Source organism: Callorhinchus milii, unplaced genomic scaffold (assembly GCF_018977255.1).
Source record: "Callorhinchus milii isolate IMCB2004 unplaced genomic scaffold, IMCB_Cmil_1.0 Scaffold2, whole genome shotgun sequence".
NCBI classification, from domain to species: Eukaryota; Metazoa; Chordata; class Chondrichthyes; order Chimaeriformes; family Callorhinchidae; genus Callorhinchus; species Callorhinchus milii.
The window spans coordinates 30,618,284-30,632,223 of record NW_024704743.1 but is presented as its reverse complement, the minus strand read 5'-3'; the positions used below and the strand labels follow the sequence as shown (position 1 = coordinate 30,632,223).

The 13,940-nt window shown below is 44.8% G+C and overlaps 1 long non-coding RNA gene across 1 annotated transcript in view; it reads left to right on the top strand.

Annotated features, from left to right (window-relative positions):
• The window catches only part of LOC121848116, a 68,195-nt gene extending 59,420 nt beyond the window's left edge, over positions 1-8,775 (top strand). Inside the window, exon 3 of the long non-coding RNA XR_006084847.1 lies at positions 8,601-8,775. This is a non-coding gene — a long non-coding RNA (uncharacterized LOC121848116). The remainder of the gene's footprint in view (positions 1-8,600) is intronic.
• Positions 8,776-13,940: the final 5,165 nt, after the last annotated feature.

Sequence of the window (13,940 nt, the reverse complement as noted above, 5' to 3'; positions counted from 1 at the left end):
TATTACTTAATGTTAGTATATCTTTGGCCGTGACTTTTTTGGTTTCCAACAGCAATGATATTGAGACACCAGAGATCCGATTGTCAATGAGACATTTTAACCTGTGTGTTTGTGTGTGTGTTTGATGTTCTTCACAAGGCAGATACCTATAGAAGTGACCTAATCTGTATTATAAATCTAAATTTACATTTATATAGCGTCTTTCAAGTCGGGAGGGTGTGCCAAAGCGCTTACCATTACTGGCTGGGCACCCGGGATGGGAATGTGGGTGGTGAGGGGAAAAGTGCCCAAAAGGATGGTCAAGGAAGTAGGTCTTGAGACAGATCTTGAATGAGGTGAGGGAGGGAACGAATTGGGGTAAGGTTCAGCACAACTACCAACATTGCAACTCAATATACTGTTTTTTTCTGCGTGAGAAAATTGAGAAAATTGGATATGAAGTTGGAGCATTGGGTAGTAAAGCAAATGACAGACACGTACTGCTGCAATACCTGCAGTTACTTATAGGATGTGAATCTGCAGCCAATATATTCCATGCTTCTGAATGCTTGGATTTGGCTGAATTGGGAAACAGAGGTTCATGGCAGGGGAGGTCATACGGCCTCTTTCCTGCCCCACAGGGATTGTTCAAAACCTGTCCTCAGATTATATCATGTTTGAAATGAAAGAGCAGTGTAGCTTTAAATTTCGGGAAGTGTGAATAATTTCTCATGTGGCTATTTACAGTGAAGAGGACCATAAATGAGGTTGAATGGATCAGAGCTCTTCAATCACACTAAGATAAGGCATACAAAACAGTTAGGTTTAACAATGAAGGTGGAGGAGTGATTTTGGAAAAGGTTCTGAACAGAGACTTCAAACGTTTGTGCTGGAGTGTGTGTCTGCGAGAGACAGCGGAGTTGTACCACTCCCCCACACACTCTAACTTTATGGTGTCTGCAAATTGCTTCTTTCGTACAGTTAGTAAAGCTGCATGATGTCACCTGATTTATCCATTCTTAAAACAAAAAAAGAGAATTTGTACATTTTATAACATCTTATCATGACAAAATGGCTCTTAACACTTCACAGTCTGCTGTTGTCACTTACTTCAAGCTGCAAATGTACGCTTTGTCCAAGAAGCACAGCTGATGTCACTTTCTTCAAAAAGCGACTTCAGAGGCGTTTCCTGTGCTTAGCTGCTTGCGCTGTGCCCAGGCAGTGACTTTAGTGGCACTTACTGCACATCATAACAGCTTGCATTGATATAGTGCCCTCCCGGTGGGTAGTGGCTCAGAACACTTAACAATGGCATAGTTTATAATAATGATCCTTGCATTTGATACAGCGCCTTACCACATCTTCGAGACGTCTCAAAGCACTTCACAGAATATACTGTAAAGTGAATTGACTGTATATTTTGTGGGTGAAAAGCGGCAGCCAATTGCGCACAGCAGTGTCCCACAAACAGTTTTGGATTGAATGACCAATTTATTATTATTATTAATTTTTTAAAAGGAATTATTACCCCTGGAAAAGCATTCCACCAATTGACTAACAACTAGGTTCCTACTTACTGCTAGGTAAACAGAGGCGTGTGGAGTAAGGAAACTTGCCCAACATTTCGCCCTGCCAGGAATTGAACCTACGTCTCTCACTTGCAAGGCGAGTGCTCTAACCACTGAACTACAGGACTCCAGCCAGGGAGAGAGGGGAAATGACTCTAGGTATGGTCAAAGGGAGTGATGTCCTGCCACATAGTGCCCATGAAGCACAGAAAGTGATATTGGCAACCCGATCATCAGCCAATTTCTCAGCTTGCTCAGCATCCAATCCTGTCCCTGCAAAGTGCTCTGAGCCTATTTGAAGGGTGCTATATCAAGTGCAAGTTGCTTACCTCTGTCACACTGGTCAGGTTAAGCGAAGCCTGTAGCTGAAGGACCTATGTAATAAGGGCCACAATGTGTCTGACTCTGTTATCAGTCAGACTGGAGTCCTATTTTACAGGGCTGAATGTGGAAGCATTTAAACCAAAATAAACTGAGAACAGATAACATCTTACTGTTTACACTCCGGTTGTGACAGCAGCCTGCTGTTGATTGTGAACAAGTGTAGCTGTGGTGTAAATGGGAATGAAGTGGGGTTCTGTGGCTAGAAAACAGAGAGCACAATTTATAGATACATTCTAGTTTATGAGTTTTTTTATATACAATACTGGAAGTTGAAGCTGGGGATGGGGAGAGCTGAGGAAGGTGTGGTACCCCTCGATTTAAAAAAACAAAACATGCATTTTTGAAGCCCTCCAAAGGCAGCGATAATATAAAGATAGCTGCCAACTAACCAGAGCTTCCTGATCCTGAGATCTGAAATTCCACCTTGCTTTAGCCTATCAAACACTTGCAGAATAATGAGAAAATTCAAGTTCAGTTTTAATTTGGTTTTCTGTTGTTCTAATAAAGAGCTTACTGAATTGAAGAATTTTCCAATAATACTGTATTAAATTTTAAGGCAAAATGTCCTTGCAAACTAAGACTGGATGGAATTTGGGCTCTCTGATCTCTATTTATTGAATGTGTTGGAAAGAGGATGTCTCGAGGGGACAGCACAAGGGTTGGTTGTAATGGTCCTACATTCCCCAACCCCATGGTTCAATAAACCTAGCAGGATTTTAATAATAATCCTTGCATTTGATAAAGCGCCTTATCAAGTCTTTGAGACGTCTCAAAGCGCTTCATAGAACATACTGTGAAGTGAATTCACTGTATATTTTGTGTGTGAAACAGAGCAGCCAATCGTGCACAGTTCTGTCCCACAAACAGTTGTCGATTAACAATTTAAATTTTTTTTTAAGGGTTTATTACCCCTGAAAAACTGATCTGTCAATCTATTATCAACCACTGGTTGGGCATCACTGTATTGGAGGGTGGGAAGAGAGGAAACATAATCCACACTTTCTGTACGCAAGTAAATTGCCCAGTTTACCTAAGGCAGTGGGAATTAAAGTCAACAGCCACCCACACAATTCAGCCAGCTTTGGAGGGCTTTCGGAGTCCAATCTTTCTGCACATTGTATGTTTTTTTATTGAGGTGGTACCACACCAATGTTATTGTTGCGGTAATACGCAGGGCCAATAGAAAATTTGCGGAAATATTTGCCATAAAGTGCTTGGAAATTTGACACATTTTGCCCGAAATTGTGGGGAAATTTGACACATTTTGCTGAAAATTATGAGTTGATTGGTGCTATTGAGAGGCACATTTTACTCCCAATCTACATTTTTCTCACATTAAGTTGTTGCAAACAAAAATCTGAATGCTTTCTTTAACAAACCTGGGTGGCCCAATGGAGGAGTGGAGGGAGGGGGAATTAGGCCTGACTGTGGGGCTCCAGGAGGTCACCACCTCTTGGGGCCCACCACCACACACAGACACACACACAGAAAGAGATAGAGAGACACTCACAAAAGGAGAGAGAGACACACACAAACAGGTAAAGAGACACACACACAGACCCAGAAACTCATAGACATAGAGAGAGAGACACTCACAGACAATCACAACAGTGGGGCCCCGGGATGAGCGAAACCCATTTCGCTCTTGCGCCGCAGTAGCAGCGTTGAGTAAACAGCCCGAGACCGACTGCATTTGAAGTAGAATCAATTGAAACCAACAAACCAACAACTCATTTTTATTGAAATTGTAGATGGTAAAGAAAGAATAAACTTGCATTTTTATACTGCCTTGCGGCAGAGGGGATTGTTTGTAGTAGAGGGAGGTGTTTGTGGTGAAAGGGATTGTTTGTAGCAGAGGGGGGTGTTTGTAGTGAGGGGGGTGTTTGTAGCAAAGGGAGGTGTTTGTTGAGGAGGAGTGTGTTTGTAGTGAGGGGGGTGTTTGTAGTGAGGGGGGTGTTTGTAGCGAAGGGAGGTGTTTGTTGAGGAGGAGTGTGTTTGTAATGAGGGGGGTGTTTGTAGCAGAGGGAGGTGTTCGTAGCGAGGTGAGTGTTTGTAGTGGAGTTTAAAGGACATACTCGCCTTAGAGCGGGTGCAGCGTAGATTCACTAGGTTAGTTCCTAGGATGAGGGGCTTGACCTATGAGGATAGGTTGAGTAAACTGGGCCTATATTCTCTAGAATAAGAAAGAATTAGGGGTGATCTTATAGAAACATATAAGATTCTTATGGGGCTTGACAGAGTAGACAGTGTGAGACTGTTTCCCCTGGTAGGAGAATCTATAACTAGGGGTCACAGTCTTAAGGGTCAGCCTTTGCAAACAGAGTTGAGGAAACACTTCTTCACTCAGTGGGTGGTGAATTTATGGAATTCTCTACCCCAGAAGGCTGTAGATTCTCAGTCCTTGAACATATTCAAGACTGAGATTGATAGATTTCTAAAGGATAGAGGGATTAAGGGATATGGGGATAAGGCAGGCAGATGGAGTTAAGTTAGAAGATCAGACATGATCTTATTGAATGGCGGGACAGGCTCGAGGGGTCGAATGGCCTACTCCTGCACCTAATTCCTATGTTCCTATGAGTGGGATGTTTGTAGCAGAGGGAGGTGTTTGTGGCGGAGAGGGTTGTTTGTAGCAGAGGAAGGTGTTTGTAGCGGACTGAGGTATTTGTAGTGGAGCGAGGTGTTTGTGGCGGAAGGGGTTGTTTGTCACAGAGTGGGTTGCTTGTAACGAAATCCGTGGAAAAATTACGGCTGCACTTTTCTATTAGCACTTTTCTATTTTCTGTAAGCAAGGCTGTTCCAAGCTATTACTATAATTGCTCTGTACTGTTTCTCCATCATCTGCGTGGGATGATCCAGGGCTTTTAACTGTATCCCAAGCCTGAAGTGGAAAAAGCGCTATTAACATAATGGTATGTAATTTTACGTGCTAAAAAATCACACTTTGTGTACTCATGTGAAAAACCCATTTCAATCACAGCATGCTCCCTATTCATAGTGAAGGTAATATGATTGGAACTGGTTTTCACATTGATGCGTAAAGTCTAAAATTTGGCACGTAAAATGACACGTTATTTTGTTTAACAACCCCTTCAGGTTCAGACTCGGGAGATCATGTTGTCAACAGCTCCTGTCTGTCTGCCTCCATCTGTTTTACCTGTCTTCCATTGCCATAATCCAGGCTCAGGGCGATCAAATCAGCGTCGGGGGATTAGCAGAACTGTTGCCGCAAATGCTGGATACATGCGTCTTGCATTTACCTTGGGGCACTGCTGCCAATGTCTGGTATTGGTTTCGGCTGCAGGTAATGCAAAGTGTTGCTGACTCCAGAGACCCATTTTAACAAGGTGGTATTTCACAATGGCCAGTTTCATTGAGAGCAATTAACATATGGAAGAGGTTAGAAGGAAGGCTGGTTGAGGCCAGGGCAAGGACTCATTTAAGAAACAGCTTGATGCTGCAAGCGCAGGGTGGTAGGGAAGGGCATTCTGAAAGGATGAACTTAAATGGGTCGAAAGGCCTTTTTCATCTGAACTGATCTTAATATTCTGATGTTTCAAAAGATTGCACCCTTCATGGCAGCAATATAAATCCCCATCCCCCAGAGATTCAAGTTTCAGATCCTTGTCCTCACTTTTAAAGCCCTCCACGGTCTTGCTCCTCCCTCTCTTTGAGACCTACTAAAATCTTACCAACCTGTCCAATGGGCACTTGCCTACTCCAAGCCTCCCGCACTGGCTGCTCCTTCAGCCTTTCTGCCCCCTACTCTCGAACTACATCCCGGATTCCCTTCACCTCACCCCCTTTCTTGCCTCCTTCAACTCCTGTCTCAAGACCTTCCTCTTTGTCTATGCCTTTGTTCATCCTCCCAGCCTCATCCCCCTTGACCCCCACCATTCTTGATTGCAACCCCCAGCTTGGGTGCAAACCCTGGACTGTACGGCGCCTTGGGATATTTATACAATGCAATTTGTTGTTGTTGCCCACCAGTGATGTAGCTTACTCTCAGGTCCTTTTGTGCTAGCTTCCCCCCGACTCTGACTGTAAATGGGCTACATTGCACAATTTAACCTCGGTAGATCATCTTACATCTCTCAGCCACTTCAATGCTTATAAATGCAGTATTGTTGGGGTAGATCTACACTGATGTCTGCCTGCTTGTTGTGTATTGCGTTTCACAAACATGTAGTCAAAAATTTTTGTTGCAACTTTTGTCTTAAACTTCGAGTGGGGCATGCTCTGATGGAGACAGAACCACACCAGCTATTATAATACACGATAGAGAGGAAATGAGAAGGGTAGAATATGAGGATGCAGCAGGTGCAATGCGGTGGTCGTGGTGGTGGTGGTGGTGGGGAGGATGGGGGAAGAAGGGGAAGTTAGGGGAGGGAGATTCACAGTGGAGTCCTCGCTCAAGTGGTAACAGAATGCAGCCGAACCATTGGCATTGAGGTGCGTCTGGTTTCTGCAGAACTGATTCCAGCTGTAGTGCATGTTAGATGTCATGGTTTGGCCAATTCTAGGTCTGATCCGACCTCCAGTAATAATAATAATCCTTGTATTTGGAAGAGTGCCTTATCATGTCTCAAAGCATTCACAGAATATGCTGTAAAGTGAATTGACTCTATATTTAGTGTCCGAAAATGCCTGAGGGTAAGGATGGGTTTGGGGGGAGGTGAAGTGTGCTAGAGACAGATCACTTCCAGTTTTGTTGGTAGTGATCTGTTCGAGCACCCTGGTAGAACCTAAAATGCGGTCTTCACAACCTGGATTCAGAGCTAGATGTGCCTCACTGGCTGTGACCTGTAGGAACTTCACGCTCGGGTGATCTCCTTCTGCACAGGTTGGAGTGGGAGACGCTGTTGGTCAGCTCAGTGTGACGCATATGGTTGTGTGGTTATTATTTCCACACCAGCGTGATTGAGATCAGCTACCGTAGCACAGTCCAGAGATTGAAGCCAGGACCTTCCTGGTCTGGCTCAGGACTACATCATACAATGCTTTGATCTCCTGCGCCGTCTTGAGGATCCTACACAGTAATATTTTTGCTATCAAATGAATTCAAGATTGCATCTTAATAACAGAGCACTGTGATTAAATACTCTGTTTCTACAAAATAAATCCCATAATTTTTAAATACTTAACATTGAAACATGATAGAAGATTAAAGCTGTATTTCTAAAAGTAGCATGAGTTCAACCCGGAGTAAAAAAATCCACTTTAGGCTTGATTTGCTTGATTTTTCTTCATATTTCAGAGTGACCAGAAATTTGCACGTTCTTAAATACAGTCTGAATTTTGAAGCAGATTTTCTGTAACTTCTTTCAAGATTAAATGATAACAAGTTGACAAATTCTGAACTCTCTGAAATATTAAGCAAATCGATGTTTTTAAGCAAATAGAGTGAATCTAGAACCAGGTGAATTACCCTCCCCTTGTGTGCAATTTTGACACATAATACTGTCGTAGTAAAAAGCCCAACTCTTTTAGCCCACTGGGTAGAATGACAAGGGGAATGTAGCTGCATATCAACTGATTTCTCAAAGATCCTAAATGACTCACAACTGCTAAAGTTGTAAAATCCCAGGGAGTCTGTGAGCATGAAGCATTCCCTCTTGGTTCCCTTTTGTGGGAATTTCTTCAGTTTTTGAAACTCTTCGGTCTCGAGCACTGATACTGAGAATGTACCATATGACACGCGGGAAACAGAAAGATTCCACATTCCTCATGATCCAGAGAATCACTGACTTCTGTCTAGAGGTTGCGGGAATTTAACAAAAATGAAGTTTTGTTTTTTAGTAATAGCAGATCAACTGTGGGAGATGAAGATTAATGAATCTGTAGGGGTGAAAAATCACCAGAGATTTCATGTGTTGTGGAATCTTTTGCGAGACATTTTGATCTTTCCATTTTTCCGCAAAGACTAATGTTGGTGTGAACCCCTCCACTGACTTCGACACAATGATTGTACCCAAAAATGATTCCAAGAGCTTCACTGACACCACATTCAATGTCTGCTTGTGACCTCCCCAACCTCAGAGCCAGTGCTAAACTGCCACTGCACCAGATCCTTATTGTGTTAAGATCATAATATAACCCATTCAATTGCATTAAAACATTCAAATGACAGAGTCGATCAAAAACAGCAGTGGCAGTCCTGAAATCTTCAGGTTCAACCATTGTACTGAGGTCGTGGGGGGTGGAGGGAGAACGACAGCCAGCCGTTAGGAATAGATGACCTAATTGTGATGACTCATAACAGATTCTAGTGACCATTAATAATCCTTGCATTTGATAAGGCGCTTGTAACGTTGAAATGTTTTAAAGCGCTTCACAGGTCATTTTTTTCGGCAAACACAGGAGCCATTCTGTGCACAACAATGTCCTACAAACAGCTAGGAAGTGAATGACCAATTTTATCTGGGGGATTATTTGCCAGGACACAGGGAGAAACTCCCTTAATAAATGAATCTATTGTGAAATATCATCCCATCATCCAGAATTATGAGCTTGTGAGTCCATCTGAATGATGCTGAGTGCCCGGCACCAATGAGATGCTGTATTCAAGCAGTGATGAGGTCACTAAAGACTGGAAGTTCCTAAAACCAGATTTTCAAGATAGACCGTAGACATCCGGTTTGATTATTCCTATTTCTTTTACACACACAGGTTTTTATAGAAGGTGCGGTTGGAATAAAAATGTCCCATCCACTGAAGTGGAATGTTTCCTCTCCAGAAGTAGCCAATACAGAGGACACCAAATCTTTGGAAGGGAGAATTTGATTTTGATATCTGGCACTGACACCATTGTTGATCTCATCTTGGCTCAAACAAGCACACGACTCGAATGGTAAGTGACTGTTCAGCTTCTCATCAGTTGTTAATCCATGTTGTTCTCTGAACATCAAATTAATCCAATACTTGGTTGCATCTTGGAGGCATTTGACTACATTCAAAATCAGGTATTCAGACCTTCTGTGGATCATTGGTGATTCCATATTGGAATATTGAGTGCAAATACCTTATTTGATGTGGTGATTACCCCCGGTGCTATGGTTGAATAGAGAGGTGAGGGTGGATGACTATTCTGGATTGGTTACTTGATCCAAACAATCCAAAGATTTTCCACCGTCCATCACCTCATCTGTGCACCCCCTCAAGCCCCCTCTATCCTTACGTCAAACGCCAAGTGCGAAGAGGTCCTAGACTTCTTTGCCTCAAAAAATTTAAAACATCCGCTTGGCTGCATCGTTCCCCCACCCATGTCTCCTTCCATCTCACCCAGACCATCCACACCTCTTTCTCCCTCTGACAAGGCTCCTGCCACTCCCTTCTTCTTACATTCCTTTGCCCTCATTTCTTCCTCCTCCCTGACAACCACAATCAATGGATGAAGTTCACCACTGGCTACCTCGATCCCCATCCCATCCAGCTGCTGGTCACTCAACTCCCCCTCCTCTTCCCCCATGCTGGCCGACACAGTCAACCAGACTCTCTCCTCAGGCTCTGTTCCACTCCCCCTGAAAACCACTGTCATCATACCCCTGCTCAAAACACCCACCCTGGATCCTTCTGATTTCTCACACTCCCGTCCCATCTCCAACCTACCTTTCCTTGCCAAAGTCCTGGAATGCATTGCTGCAGGTCAACTTTGGTCAAACCTCTCCCTCCACTCCCTCCTCGAGCCCCTGCAGTCTGGTTTTCGCCCTGCCCACAGCACAGAGACAGCACTTGTCAAAGTCACAAGTGAACATTCTCTCCATCTGTGACCAGGGTTCCCTCTGCCTCCTTGTCTTCCTGGATCTCTTTGCCGTGTTTGACACGGTCGACCATGCCATCCTCCTCCATCGGCTCTCCTCCCTCATCCAACTTAGTGGAACCGCACTCGCATGGTTTCAAGTCCTACTTAACCAACCACCTCCATTTCATCTCAGCAAATGGTTTCATCTCTCGCTCCTGGTCACCTACAGGGTACCCCAGGGCTCCATCCTTGGCGCCCTTCCTTTCCTTACCTATGTGCTCCCTCTGGGCGATGTCTTCCGCAGACACATAGTAGATTTCCACATAGATGCGGATTGCACACAAATCTACTTTGCCTCCTCCAGTACCAATTCCAGGTCTGCTGATGTTCTATCAGCTTGTCTGGCAGACATCAGGGCCTGGATGAGCGTAAACTTCCTGCAGCTGAATGTGGACAAGACAGAAGCCATACTCCTTGGCTTCTGTTAATGTCTTCACTCCTGCGGATCTAAACTCCTCAACCTCCCTGGGCTCTCCCTCAGACTCACCGATCCAGTGCACAACCGAGGCGTCTGGTTCGACTCCCAGCTGTCCTTCTTCCCCCACATCCGGTCCCTGACCAGTACCGCCTTCTTCCACCTCCGCCACATTGCCCGCCTCCAACCCTACCTTACCCCAAATGCAGCCAAAACCCATGTGCATGCGTTTGTCACCTCCAGCCTGGATTACTCCAATGCACTCCTCGCTGGTCTCCCCAGCTCCACTATTCAAAAAATCCAGGTCATTCAAAACTCTGCCGCCCGCATAGTGACTCAGACCAAACTCCGTACCCAAATCTCACCAGTTCTGGCCAGACTCCACTGGTTCCCCATCACCGAACAGATCAACTTCAGGATCCTCACACTCGGGTTCAAATCCATTCACTCCCTATCTCTTCGACCTCCTCACTCCCCAATCCACCACAGCTCGACTGGCACCGGTCTCCTGCTCATCTCTCACACCCAACCATCGGAGGTCACGCTTTCAGCCACTATGCCCCGAAACTCTGGAACGCGCTCCCTCAAGCCCTCAACCTCTCACCTCTTTCAAGTCCCACTGGAAAACTTTCCTCTTTGACTGTGCTTACGGCCACCTGCCCATTCCCCCCGGCTAGGAGACAGGCTCTGCCACTGTTAAGCACTCTGAGACACTGCCCTGCATGGAGGGCGCTATGTAAGTGCAAGTTGTTGTTTTGTTGTTGAGGATTTGGAAATTTAAGATGCGTCTCTGGAAAGCTTTTGTCTCAGAGATAGAGAAGGAGAAGCCCACATGAGGATCATTTAGATCCAGTCCTCCCGACGTGAAAGGTGCTGTAGAAATGTAACTTGTTGTTTTTTTTTGTTTAGTGTAGCTTTGATTGGCTGAGTGATAGTTTATTGTTCTGAGTTTTCTTACATTTTTGTGTCTGAATGTGGGGACACAGGTGTATTGTTTTACCTCCTCTGCCAGACTACTCTAGCAACACTTGGTGTTACGAACCCAAATATTGACAAAACAGTTCGAGTGAGGCGGAATAATTTTTACACACCGTCTGACAAAGGCACAATCTAAAATACTGATTTAGTGGTATGAAAAGACTCACTTTATTCTTACTTCCAAGAAATGTCTCCCCATTAAGGTTTGCAAAAGGGGAGATGGAAGGATTTGCAAAGTTTTGTTTTTTGCTTGACATTTAATTCTGGAATTGAAATCAGCCGCAGAGATCAAGTTTCAAAATATCGTGAAGCCCCCATTTGATCAAAGGTCATAAAATTCCAGTAGCAGTTATAACAGAGCTGTGATAGCTGTTTTCCCTGCATATGCTATAAAAACAAAACAAAATGACATTTGTATAGCGTCTTTCACGTCGGGAGGACGTCCCAAGGCGGTGGAATAGCCAGCAGGCTCACTTCCTGCATACTGGCTGGCTCCCTTGTCTTTAACAAAACATAGCTGATTTCCAGCTCAATGCCATTGTGACTTCCTGTCGTTTACTCAGGAAGCGACAGGGGCAATCCTATTACCTGGAAGACTGACATTTTTTAGTGTTTAAAAAAATGGCCAACTTTCAGATCATTAGGTCACTGCAGCATTCAGGAAGTAATCTCAGTGGTGACCTAATGACCCAGAGGTTGCCACCTGTAGTGCAGGAGCTGGCTGGCACATGTGAAGTTGCCAGCTGACTGTCTCTATGCGCTGGTCAAAGTCACTAATGACATTCTGAACATCTGTGATCAGGGCTCCCTCTGCCTCCTTGTCCTCCTCGACCTCTCTGCCGCCTTCGACACTGTCGACCACTCCATCCTCATGCACCGCCTCTCCTCTTTACTTAACTTCGCGGACCTGCCCTTGCCTGGTTCGATTCCTATCTCTCTCACCGTCTCCACTTTGTTACCTCCAACGGTTTCTCCTCCAGCCCCCGCACTGTCACATCTGGGGTCCCCCAGGGCTCTGTCCTTGGCCCTCTCCTCTTTAATATCTACATGCTCCCCCTTAGTGACATAATTATTTTATTATTATATATTATTATTTATATATATAATTTTATTATTTTATATATATAATTTTATTATAATTATTATTATCATCCGCAGACATGGGGTCAACTGTGCGGATGACACCCAACTCTTATCTTTCTACTTCCACCCTCAACTCCAGGACCAAACTCCGTGACCCCATCTCCCCCACTCTCGCCCGACTCCACTGGCTCCCTATCCTTCAGAGGATCCAGTTCAAGATCCTTGTCCTCACATGCAAAGCCCCTCCACGGCCTCGCCCCACTCTACCTCTGCGACCTCCTAAGCCCCTACCAACCCGCCCGTTCCCTCCGCTCAGCCGGCTCTGGCCTGCTCCACGTCCCCCGACCTACCCGCCCCACCATTGGTGGGAGAGCCTTCAGCCACTCTGCCCACAACCTCTCGAATTCCATCCCCCAATCACTCTGTCTCGCCCCCTCCTTCGCCTCCTTCAAGTCCTGCCTCAAGACCCTCCTCTTTGACCATGCCATTGGCCACCCTACTTCCCCTCCCCTCCCTTATCCCCCCAACCCCAGCTGGGTCTGAAATGCTGTTCTCTGTCCAGCGCCTTGGGATGTCCTCCTGCTGTGAAAGGCGCTTTTCAAATGTAATCCTGTTGTTGTTATTGTTGTATGAATGGGATTCCACACATCAATCGCGCTATAAGTGAATCTGCATTATAATGAACAATGTTATGATGGGATTCTACTCTATGAGATGGAGATAACCAGGAATTGGCATCAATAATGCAGAAATATATGCAAATGGCACCTACTGTGGCAATGATCATGACTATTAATTTACAGTCAGCAACCGATGAAGTTAATATCTGACAGGAAGGAATGCCATCATCTTTACACATGTAACCAGCGAAAAAGCATATTAATGCAAAATGAAGTTGCTCGCAGGGCATAAAGACAGTAAAATACCTGGTGCAAATCTGTATTTGCAAAACAATGCAGGTGAATGTGAGCATTCCCTTCAGAATACTGACCCTCTTTCGTTTGTGTCTCTGGGATTAAAGCCGGAACGCGTTTCTAGGTCAGTAATATAACTGTTCCCCTCTCGCCCCAATCATCCTGTCCCTTCTTGGGAAGTGTGTGAACAGCTGAGCGAGGGATCAGCTCTTAACGGTGCTGTGGCATCTCCATATGGTCAATAACCTGCCACCACTCACTCACTGATATAGTAATTGTCACTTGTGTGAGACACCAGAGGGTGACTGGAACTACGACAATAGAAAGGGAAAAAAGCCAAAACAGCTTGAGATGTCTGTGCATTCATGGATACTGCCAACACTGGCTCCGACATGCTACTTTCTTCAAATGTGTAAATGAAATAAAGTATTCTTTACATTTGGTATTGGGTCTTTTGCATCTGGGGGATGCCTCAACGTGCTTCACAGGATACACTTTAAGGTGTAGTGACTGTGTATTTTGAAGACAAACTCAGCAGCTAATTTGCGCACAACGAAGCTCCACATTGAAGTGAATGGCCAGTTTTTATTTGGGGGATTGTTGATTACAATTCCTTTCTCTTGACAAGTTGTGCTGGTGAAACTGCAGGGTCATGTTTTTTTCTGTTTTTTCTTTTACTTCTCCCGAGACGCGTCCTCTTTGCTATGAATAACTGCATTTGTAATGCGTGTTTGCCCACATCCTTCATCTATACATGAGAACAGTTTCAATAACGTCAGCCAAAGCCACATTATAAACACACAGTTACTGCAGGTGCA